Source organism: Solanum verrucosum, unplaced genomic scaffold, assembly GCF_900185275.1.
Source record: "Solanum verrucosum unplaced genomic scaffold, falcon-dt-bn FXZP01000284.1, whole genome shotgun sequence".
In the NCBI taxonomy this organism is placed as follows: Eukaryota; Viridiplantae; Streptophyta; class Magnoliopsida; order Solanales; family Solanaceae; genus Solanum; species Solanum verrucosum.
Window position 1 is genome coordinate 2056687 of NW_026019936.1, and position 9392 is coordinate 2066078.

The 9392-nt window shown below is 29.7% G+C and overlaps 1 protein-coding gene across 1 annotated transcript in view; it reads right to left on the reverse strand.

The window, feature by feature from the left end:
• LOC125837490 (linoleate 13S-lipoxygenase 2-1, chloroplastic-like) overlaps positions 1 to 7397 on the reverse strand; it is a 116460-nt gene extending 109063 nt beyond the window's left edge. Inside the window, exon 1 of the mRNA XM_049516597.1 lies at positions 7393 to 7397. The gene's annotated coding sequence lies outside the window, so the exon portion shown is untranslated. The remainder of the gene's footprint in view (positions 1 to 7392) is intronic.
• Positions 7398 to 9392: the final 1995 nt, after the last annotated feature.

The following is a 9392-nucleotide window of genomic DNA, read 5'->3' on the forward strand; positions in this document are numbered from 1 at the left end:
TTGGTCACTTATTAATACATCACTATTTATTTAAGTTTTTGTATCATAAAAATTATGAAACTTTGGAAGTCATGACAAATGGACTTGCTTTGAGTTCGTTTCTTATTTGATTTGACTTTTCTTTTTTTCGATGATTGCTCCTATAACTGGGACTTGAAGCTTCTATTAGCGCCGATGTGAGATATGTAAAATCAACCCATTGACAATGAAAGTTTCAATTGTTTTGCCTAGTGCAAGTTCAACAATGTTATGAGTACCACTATTTTCCTTTGCAAAATCTACTCTTCATAGTTTTTATTTTATCCACTATTCAACTTTGTAAAATTATATTATTTTAAAAAAATTCGACACGTAGCACTTGAAAATACGACATAGCATTTAAAAAACACGACACGTGCATTTGAAATAATACACGACATGTTTTCTGTATTGAAAAAGCAAACTCACTCTCATTCTAGGAATAAGATGAAGATAATTTGCGTGGTAATAAAGCTAGAAGTTTTCAATGATGATAGTTCCTTAAATAGCATTTGAAACAAAATGGACGCAAGATAATTTCTCTATAGAACTCGGTAAAATAACCACGTAACTTTGGGAGGAATGAACCCTCACAAAGTGGGGTCGTAGTATTGACTAAATCACTTTTCTTGAAGAGCTTGTTTAGTACTTCATTCGTCTCAAAATATTTATCGCCCTTACTAAAATATATGTCATTTTAAAACTTTAAGATAAAATTAATTACTTTTTCTCCATTTTACCCTTAGTAATAGTTGTTCCCATAATCATCTCAATTATGGCTCATAAATGTGTAGAGGTTTTTTTCACCCCTGCCCCCAGAAGCTCACCTTTTTTGTCCCTTGGTGATTCGAACTCATAACCTTAAGATTGGAACAGAAATGTGCTTACCATCCGAGCAACTCGATATTATCGTAAGACATAAATAAGGCTAAAACAATCAGATATCCCTCCTCGTTAATGTTTTCTTAAAGGACGTGTAATGATAAACACGATAATTATTTTGAGACGGAGGGAATACTAATGACTATGGAGAACGAGGACATTTTGGTCTTTGTATTAAAGTAGGGGTATTTATGTCTTTGCACAAAATATAAATTTCTAGAAATTAATCCTCTTCAAATGTCTGATGGGCCTTTGGGCTTGGGCTCAGAGTTGATTAGGTTTACTCTTTTGGGCTTTTATTTCATGCTTTGGGTTTTATACAAACTAAATAGATTACACAATTTTGGGATTATTTTGTCACAACCAAAAACGAGTCATGAATGACACCCACACTTAACCTCCTAGGTGGACGAACCAATGAATTCAACCCTAAATTATACTAATCATTCAACTTACAAAATACAACCACAATGCGGACGCTCAAAATTTACTAATGTGAGAAACAAAATCCACTAGAGTCTATTGTATATTATACTCAAAACTTGAAAGTCATCACATCAAGGACATATAAAATCCAAATACTAAGTCTACGAGTATCAAAGACACCAAAATAAATAAATAAAGTAGTATGCGTCCGAAAACTAAGGACATCATTATATGACCGAGAAAATCCAACACGAGCTAGAATGAATAGCTCATCTAAAGCCATAACTATAGTGTATCTAGTTTGCAAATTTAGCTACTTCGGAACCTACTTCATGTATACACGATAAAGCTACAAAAAATCATGTTTGATGTTTTGTAACAAAGTTTCGGTATTCTTATCAGAATACATTTTTGCCTATTATGAAATTTTACTTTTATAAGACCCGACTTTTTTTTATATCGTAATGTTTGTTTAAAGTCTAACTCTCCAAAATACTATCCTTATTGTACATGTTTGGAGTTTGAACTTATAAATATTATTTTGATGTACCTTAAGTGAAATAGCCTTTATTCAACTCATATTACATATTTCATTTTTTGCATCTAAGAAAATAATTATTAAACATTATTTCACTTATATCTAGAAAAGAAACATTATTATTTCATTCTAATATTACAAATTAAACTCAACAAATTATGGAGTTTGATGTGACATTGTTGAATAAAAATATGATAATTATAGATCCAAATCATGTGGGGGAATATATGTTACTAATTAAATATTAATGAATGATGATTCTAAAGAAATATTACATTACCTTTATTTCTTTTTGATATAGTAAGGCACCGGAATGTCATAAAGTTATTGAGCCATGTGATAAAAAGTTTCTTATTCTTACATTCAAACTCACTTTTTACCTTTTTTTTTTCTTTTCATTTTTCGCTCAATGTTTGATGTTCGATATTTATAGTGGAGCTTGATAAAATTTAAATTCATATTAGGAAATTTTATATTGGAGGTAAATCGTTTTCTAACAAAGATGGCTCCATACAGTTAAAATTGAAGGAGTACTTACCACTCTATCACAATATTTGTTAGTCACTTTTTACCTGTTTATTTAATTTGTCTTGACATATTTCAATTTCGTTTTTCGTATTGAATTTTAGAATTTGTTGAAATATTCTTTTCAGTTTGTTATTTGGTGTTCAATATTGTATTGAAACTTGATTAATTAATTCAGATTCACATATTGCATGACTTAGTTTCTAAATATATTTTTCCCATCTGAATTTAAATTCTGGACATTACTTCATTCGTCTCAAAATGCGCTAATCGTTACTAAAATATATGTCATTTTAAAATTTTCAGATAAAATTAATTATTTTTTTCTCCATTTTACCCTTAGTAATAGTTGTTCTTGAAGACCATAATCACCTCAATTATGGCACATAAAGGTGTAGAGTTTTTTTACCCCTTCCCCCAGAAGCTCACCTTTTTGGTTCCTTGATGACTCGAACTCACAACCTTAAGATTGGAACAGAAAGGTGCTTCCAATCCGAGCAACTCAATATTATCGTAAGACATAAATAAGGCTAAAACAATCAGATATCCCTCCTAGTTAATGTTTTCTTAAAGGACGTGTAATTATAAACACGATGGTTATTTTGAGACGGAGGGAATATTAATGACTATGGAGAACAAGGACATTTTGGTCTTTGTATTAAAGTAGGGGTATTTATGTCTTTGCACAAAATATAAATTTCTAGAAATTAATTAATTCTCATCAAATATCTGATGGGCCTTTTGACTTGGGCTCAGAGTTGATTAAGTTTACTCTTTTGGGCTTCTATTTCATGATTTGGGTTTTATGCAAACTAAATAGATTAGACAATTTTGGGATTATATTGTCACGATCCAAAACGAGTCATGAATGGTACCCATATTTAACCTCCTAGGTGGACGAATCAATGAATTCAACCCTAACTTATATTAATTATCCAACTTGCGAAATACAATCATAATGCCGAAGCTCAAAATTTACTAATGTGAGAAACAAAATCCCCTAGAGTCTATTGCATATTATACTCAAAACTTGAAAGTCATCACATCAAGGACATCTAATTAAAACCCAAATACTAAGTCTACAAGTATCAAAGACACCAAAATAAATAAATAAATAAATAAAGTAATTTGCGTACGAAAACTAAGGTCATCATTACTTGACCGAGAGAATCCAACACGAGCTCGAATGAATAGCTCATTTAAAGCCATAACTATAGTGTATCTAGTTTGCAAATTTAGCTACTTCGGAATCCACTTCAGATATACACGATAAAGCTACAAAAAATTGTGTTTGATGTTTGGTATCAAAGTTTCGATATTCTTATCAGAATACATTTTTGCCTATTATGAAATTTTACTTTTATAAGATCCGATTTTTTTTATATCGTAATGTTTGTTTAAAGTCTAACTCTCCAAAACACTATCCTTATTGTACATGTTTGGAGTTTGAGCTTATAAATATTATTTTGATGTACCTAAAGTGAAATAGCCTTTATTCAACTCATATTACATATTTCATTTTTTGCATCTAAGAAAATAATTATTTAACATTATTTCACTTATATCCAGAAAAGAAACATTATTATTTCATTCTAATATTACAAATTAAACTCAACAAATTATGGAGTTTGATGTGACATTGTTGAATTAAAATATGATAATTATAGATCCAAATCATGTGGGGAATATAAGTTACTAATTAAATATTAATGAATGATGATTCTAAAAAAATGTTAAATTACCTTTATTTCTTTTTAATATAGTAAGACACGTGAATGTCATAAAGTTATTGAGTCATGTGATAAAGTTTCTTATTCTTCCATTCAAACTCACCTTTTACCCCTGTTTTTTCCTTCTGCTCTATGTTTGATGTTCGATATTAATAATAGAGCTTGATAAAATTTAAATTCATATTAGGAAGTTTTATATTGGAGGCAAAGTGTTTTCTAAAAGAAATGACTCTGTACCGTTAAAGATGAAGGATTACTTACCACTCAATCACAATCTTTGTTGGTCACTTTTTACCTATTTATTTAATTTGTCTTGACATGTTTCAATTTCGTTTTTCGTATTTAATTTTAGAATTTTTTGAAATATTCTTTTTAGTCTGTCCTTTGGTGTTCAATACTGTATTGAAACTTGATTAATTCAGATTCACATATTGCATGACTTAGTTTCAAAATATATTTTTTTCATCTGAATTTAAATTTTGGACATTTAAATTCAGAATTTAAATTTTGAACATTTAAATTGACTTTTCTTTCTTGTGATGATTGCTCCTGTAACTAGGACTTGAAACTTCTATTAGCATTGATATGAGATATATAAAATCAACCCATTGACAAATGGAAGTTCATTGTTATAAAGTTTCAAAATTTTTGCCTAGTGCAAGTTCAACAATATTATAAGTACCACTATTTTCTAGTTTTTATTTTATCCACTATTTTACTTTGTAAAATTACATTATTTTGAAAAAATTCGATACGTAGCATTTGAAAATACGACACGTACCATTTAAAAAACATGACACGTGCATTTGAAACAATACACGACATGTTATCTGTATTGAAAAGCAAACTCACCCTCATTTTAGAAATAAGATAAAGATATTTTGTGTAGTGATATAGTTCGAAGTTTTCAAGGATGATAGTTCCTTAAATAGTATTTGAAACAAAAAAGACAGCAAGATACTTTCTCTATAGAACTCGGCAAAATAACCACGTAACTTTAGGAGGAATGCACTCATCACAAAGTGGGGTTGTAGTACTGACTAAATCGCTTTTTTTAAATTTGAAACGCATCTTGAAGAGCTTGTTTAGTACTTCATTCGTCTCAAAATGCTAATCATTTTTACTAAAATATATGTCATTTTAAAATTTTCAGATAAAATTAATTATTTTTTTCTCAATTTTACCCTTAGTAATAGTTGTTCTTGAAGACCATTATCACCTCAATTATGGCACATAAAGGTGTAGAGTTTTTTTACCCTTTCCCCAGAAGCTCACCTTTTTGGTCCCTTGATGACTCGAACTCACAACCTTAAGATTGGAACAGAAATGTGCTTATCATCTGAGCAACTCAATATTATCGTAAGACATAAATAAGACTAAAACAATCAGATATCCCTCCTAGTTAATGTTTTCTTCAAGGACGTGTAATGATAAACACGATAATTATTTTGAGACGGAGGGAATACTAATGACTGTAGAACAAGGACATTCTGGTCTTTGTATTAAAGTAGAGATATTTATGTCTTTGCACAAAATATAAATTTCTAGAAATTAATTCTCATCAAATATCTGATGGGCCTTTGGGCTTGGGCTTAGAGTTGATTAAGTTTACTCTTTTGGGCTTCTATTTCATGATTTGGGTTTTATGCAAACTAAATAGATTAGACAATTTTGGGATTATATTGTCACGATCCAAAACGAGTCATGAATGATACCCACATTTAACCTCCTAGGTGGACGAATCAATGAATTCAACCCTAACTTATATTAATTATCCAACTTATGAAATACAAACATAATGCAGAAGCTCAAAATTTACTAATGTGAGAAACAAAATCCCCTAGAGTCTATTGCATATTATACTCAAAACTTGAAAGTCATCACATCAAGGACATCTAAAACCCAAATACTAAGTCTACGAGTATCAAAGACACCAAAATAAATAAATAAAGTAGTTTGCGTACGAAAACTAAGGTCATCATTACTTGACCGAGAGAATCCAACACGAGCTTGAATGAATAACTCATTTAAAGCCATAACTATAGTGTATCTAGTTTGCTAATTTAGCTACTTCGGAACCTACTTCAGATATACACGATAAAGCTACAAAAATCGTGTTTGATGTTCGGTATCAAAGTTTCGGTATTCTTATCAGAATACATTTTTGCCTATTATGAAATTTCGCTTTTATAAGATTCGGTTTTTTTTTATATCGTAATGTTTGTTTAAAGTCTAACTCTCCAAAACACTATCCTTATTGTACATGTTTGGAGTTTGAACTTATAAATATTATTTTGATGTACCTTAAGTGAAATAGCCTTTATTCAACTCATATTACATATTTCATTTTTTGCATCTAAGAAAATAATTATTTAACATTATTTCACTTATATCTAGAAAAGAAACATTATTATTTCATTCTAATATTACAAATTAAACTCAACAAATTATGGAGTTTGATGTGACATTGTTGAATAAAAATATGATAATTACAGATCCAAATCATGTGGGGAATATAAGTTACTAATTAAATATTAATGAATGATGATTCTAAAAAAATATTAAATTACCTTTATTTCTTTTTAATATAGTAAGACACGTGAATGTCATAAAGTTATTGAGTCATGTGATAAAGTTTCTTATTCTTCCATTCGAACTCACTTTTTACCCTTTAGCTCTATGTTTGTTGATGGTCGATATTTATAGTGGAGCTTGATAAAATTTAAATTCATATTAGGAAGTTTTATATTGGAGGTAAAGTGTTTCTTAATAGAGATGACTCTGTACTGTTAAAGATGAATGAGTACTTACCACTCTATCACAATCTTTGTTGATCACTTTTTACCTATTTATTTAATTTGTCTTGACATGTTTCAATTTTGTTTTTCGTATTTAATTTTAGAATTTTTTGAAATATTCTTTTTAGTTTGTTATTTGGTGTTCGATACTATATTGAAACTTGATAAATTCAGATTCACATATTGCATGACTTAGTTTATAAACATATATTTTTCATCTGAATTTAAATTCTGGACATTTAGTTGAGGATGAAGTTCATTCCACCAGGTTATTGAGATATTTATTCAAAAAAATTAACCTAACTTGGTTACTAATTTGATCGATTTATATTCCAGTCAAGCAAAGAATGATGTGTTTGTAATTGTTTGCGAAACTTTATAGCTCAGCAGTTTAATTATCTGATTTTTTTATCTTGTTGATTAGAGTTCAAATCTCCACCTTATAATCTCATTCTCCCATTTTCTCTTTCCTTACGTTTGATATATAATAATAATAATTTAAAAAAAAATTGAAATCTCAAATATAAAATGCATATCCTAGTTTGGCACCAATCAATTAAAGGTTTCTATTAGAAACTTTTCATAAATTCTTTGTTAATTATAACCAAGAAAAGTTAATACACAATTAAATATTGTGAAGAGTTTAATAATCTTTTATTGAAAAAGAAAGCGTCAAAAATTAAGAAAATAAGTTGAAGCGAATTTATCATACCACTATCCAAGAATTCCAATATTTGAATCGAGGTTTCGAATGAAATTAAATGTGAAATCTTATCAAGTAATTTGTAGGGAAAAGAGTCTGAAAAATACTCCAATTTTGGTCGAAATTATTGTTACGATATGTTAAATGTTTGGCTCATCTATGTCATCCGTTAAATGTTTGGCTCATCTATGTCATTTCAGTTTGAGAAAAGACGCATTCATGTCATTATTTGTTAATGAAAATGGCCTAGATGAGCCAAACTTTTAACAGATGACATAGATGAGCTTTCTCAAAGTTCAATGGCATATCTGAGTTTTATTTTCTTTTAAATAATAATTTAATTAATGACGCGGTCGAATCATAATTGACCACGTGTGAAAAATGATTTTGCAAAATCAAACTATTTTCCGTTAACAAATAATGGCATGGATGAGCCTTTTCTCGAACGAAAATGACATAGATGAGCCAATCTTTTAACAGATGGCATAGATGAGCCTTTTCTCAAAGTTCGATGACATATTTGAGTCTTTTCCATTTTAATATATCTCTGGTTCTTCCTATTATTATTCGAAATAATGAACGATGTGTCAACAATTATTAAATAGTGCAGGGGGGTAAAAGGTCCTTTCCAAAGTTTGGTATCGTAACAACAATTTCGGTCAAAGTTCGGATATATTTCAAACCCTTTTTTCTAATTTTTATGATATTATTAAGGATCTTATCAATAACCTACAATAGCATGTCAAATTAAATTTTAACAAAGAGATGATTAAACACGACATAGTGCGATTTTAACTCATCAAAATTATGACCTTAGATATGAAGACCGCAACGTGATTTCAACTCATCAAAGTTATGACCTTAGATATGAAGATTACGGAGTAAGATAAAAGCTTAGTAAGTACTAATATTAGTTTTTCGACAAAACATTGAGTATATTGTAATATTAGTTTTATACATATATTTTCTTTTCAATTATCACATTTTTATGTTGCAATTACTATTTTTTCTCTTTATAGGCTCTATGCGAACGACCTTCTTTATTAATTGACACATTTATTGTCGTATTTTTTTTCTTTATATGCTTTGCACTACCTTTCTTATTGATCGACACGTTTTACTTTTTGTCACAACCCAGACCGTCGTGATTGGCATCCAAACTAATTCTCTGGTGGGAGAACCACTACTACAACTCAAACCAGGCAACTAAACCAAAAATAAGGCATTTAAGTTATGAAAGCAAGTTAAATGCTAAGGAAATAAATAGGGAGTTCTCATAAACTCCAACAAAAGTTTAACAAGAACTAAAAATGCGAAAGAAATAACCTAGAACTTGAAAGTCAATGTACCAAAACATCTAACAATGAACCAAGTCTAAACAAGAAGGGGTGCAACCCCAATCAAATGAACTAATCCAATAACTAGAACAAATGTCTAAGTCTGAAAATGGTAGACATAGACGAAAAAGAACCCATGGCGGCCAGGAAGAATTTGGCTTACCCTTGAATTCGAACGATCACTGGTCTTCTAGTGAGGTCTGTCAATAGCCGGCAGAAGATGCCCTGTACTCAACAAAAATAAGAGCAAGTGCAGTATCAGTACACAACCATAGTGTACTGGTAGGATCACGCGGCTACCCCACTAAGTGCAACATAAACAAGTCAAGACAACATTATAATCACATGCATATATATCAACATATACAATATTATCAACATTTACGAACAACGAACAACTTCACATTTTATATCAAATCATTGATCCTCTCATGG